The following is a 3,229-nucleotide window of genomic DNA, read 5'->3' on the forward strand; positions in this document are numbered from 1 at the left end:
ATTAAACACTCAATTTTGTAAACACCTGGAGGTTCGTAAGTACCTACATTTACGATACAATTATTTGTATTTAGACCCGATTAACTACTATATATCAAAAGTTTATAGTAAATACAAAAACTTGAAAAGTACAACTAATAGTAAAAAGTACTTTAACAACAAAAAAGTATATTACTTTTGTACCAATACCATGTAAAACCATGATCAATTTGAATTATTATAGCTGTATAATGTGCATCCAATTGTATAATCATTTCCACTGTTATTTTCATATTTATTTACTTTTGTAAACAGAAAAGGTTGACGTAAATTAAAATTCATATTAAAAGGAAGCGGAACACAGCTTTATCGATCGTTCCTCAGAACAAACATCGAATCTTGTTAGTTGTTATTATTGGAATATCAAAGGAAACCAAAACATACACTTTTGAGGATTGTTCTAGAACAACTGTCGTATCTTATTGTTATTGCTACTAGCCAGAGATGTTGATATAAACCAGAACTGTAAGGAGTACCAACCACCCCGCGGTCAATATTTGAACAGCTGATTAGCTTGCGATTTCTGCCCGCCATGACGCTTCGGAAATAACTTTCGTACACAAACAACATAATTCACTTTTGCTGAATTTCGTATTGATTACGGTGTGGGTGGAAATAGATTGAGCTTGATTGGCGTTCTAACTTGCAAATAAGTAACACGCAATGCTAATAGATATACGATAGCTAGAGAGATAACTGACTCTGATCTAGAAGATACCTCTAAGTATACTCTAGGATAACTATTAGAGGTAACAAAGATAATTCTAAATGTATTAAAGGTATCTAAAATATACATATACTGGATAAGGATATAGTTTTTTAATTATATAACAATTTTTCAAGAGCTCGATTACTAATACACCATGAAGGTATGTATACTTAAATCACATACCAGCTATACCCGCTGCTTCATCTGTTTTTATTATAACATACATCCTATCCTATCTATGTTCGATTCAAATTTTATTAAGATTCTCCCATTTAGTCTTTAGAAGGTAACAAACAGACAGACACCACACTACGTATTAATTATATTAAATATACATATAATATTGTCAATAAATATAATATTATATTGTAAATCACTCAATCATATTTTAAAGGTAATTTACTAGTGTAGTACTATTATAATGCTAATTAAAGACTCACTCTCTTCAAGTGTGCATTTTCTATCGGATATATAACGGAGAGTGTTCCGAGGAATTATTGGGAGGCTGAAAATTCCACTTCACTATCGTACAATCAGCTAGAAAAAAAATTACCATCCAGATCTTCTGGATGAATGGAAATCCTCCACCGTTTTTCCAGAACCTATTTGCCATACACAACATTGTAAATCACGTTCCAGCTATGGTATTTCCAAACTGATATTGGAACCTTTTAGAAAAATCTTATTCCTTTTCAAAAAGCCGACAACGCACTTGTAATTCACCTGGTGTTGCGGGTGCTCATGGGCGACAGTAATCACTTACCATCAGGTAAGACACAAGCTCGTTTGTCCCCTATGCTATAAAAAAATTGCTAAGGGAAGCGTGTTCAACTCATGGTGAATTGACGAGTTGGAAGGTAGGAAGATTTTATAAATTTTACTCTCCATTGTGTTCTATATAAGAACATTTTATTGTCATAAAAAATATCAAAGTACAACTTACCTCAAATGATGTCAGAGGCATTGTCAACTATCAGTGATGTAGAAAATGCAATACTTAATATATCCACATTTACCTGGGTGTATTATATTTTTATATTATATCCAACATAGTTATAGTGATCCAGTTTATTATCGGTGTATAAATTGACAAATTCAAGATTTTATTTTTGGTGTCATCCTGATTTCATTTCACGACCACCTCTATCTAATTCAGGATAGTAAACTACTAAGCCTTGACTTTCTCGTAATGCATAAAAAACTATCAAATTTTATTCAAGTCTGCTGGGACCATGCTCGCAAATTGTTAGTGGGCGCTTAATAAAATTTCAGAAATAAACACGTCTGAAATAAAAAATGATATGGGGATCAAGGTAGTTATTAATTAAAAACATTTCATTTATTTGATATCTTTGACAGTGTTAGATTTGGTATTGAAGCGTATTTATTTTTTTATTCCTGGTGGTGGTATTTTCTAATAACTAAAAAACACTTTACTAATATTAACTCTTAGTTATCATAATAGCCAAATAAACGAAAATAATGTAAATATGAATACTTATATTAAACAAGGAAACAACTACATATAAGATACCAAGTGAGCCTTATATTCATAAAGGTACCTACTACGAAAATGACTATGTAGAGCAAAATAAGTTAAAGCTTAATAACAAATAGTACTTATAAACTAAAAATATATTATGACATATATTGTGAAAGAAACCTATTTCTAATTGTATCAAAATTATTATACAATAAACACATATGCCAACATATGGAATTATCAAAATTAAGTTAATCAAAATATAGACTAATGTTGGAAAAAATTCAAAATAAGTTTATTAGGTATATATATGAGGCAATATGGAGTATATCCCTTTTATCCTTAGATGTATCCCACTCTGTTCGTATTGGGCATGGTGGGATATAATGAATTACGTGTACGCAGGGAATTGGCTATTGTCTTATACATATTTAAAGTGTTTCGGAGTCAAATCACCAATTCTCTGGTTCTTGGTTTGATAAGTTTTAGGGTACCAGATACCTGGGGCGGCGACGAAGGCCCCAGTTATTAGCGGTACCTCGCGGCAAAACTAATTTATTAAACAAGGCGCCCATGACACTCGCACTGGCCACTCTCAATAAAATATCAGAAACAACGGACTTGTTTGTGTGTAGTCTGTGTGAATTCACAAGAACAACATTGTATGTTATATGTTATGTTAACGAACATGTATAATATAGAATTAGATACACTCTTGTATTGGGCTTAGGCCTGTAATAATGGTTGTGTAAGTAAATAAATAAATAAAGTCAGAACTTGACAATGATGTCAATAACAACTAGAACTAAACAGAAAAATATAGTCTACCCAATTCAGATTATTAAGAACTATTTGCTCTAGTTGATAAAAATATACAAAATAGTGTGCAATTACTTTTAGATTTGTGAAGTTTAATCCCTAAAGCATGAGTTGTGTATTTGCACTATACCAATTATATTTCCTACAATACTTTTTGTTCCTATTTTAAATTTATTTTC

This window comes from Achroia grisella, unplaced genomic scaffold, assembly GCF_030625045.1.
Source record: "Achroia grisella isolate CSIRO2021 unplaced genomic scaffold, CSIRO_AGI_Agris_v1 utg487, whole genome shotgun sequence".
In the NCBI taxonomy this organism is placed as follows: domain Eukaryota; kingdom Metazoa; phylum Arthropoda; class Insecta; order Lepidoptera; family Pyralidae; genus Achroia; species Achroia grisella.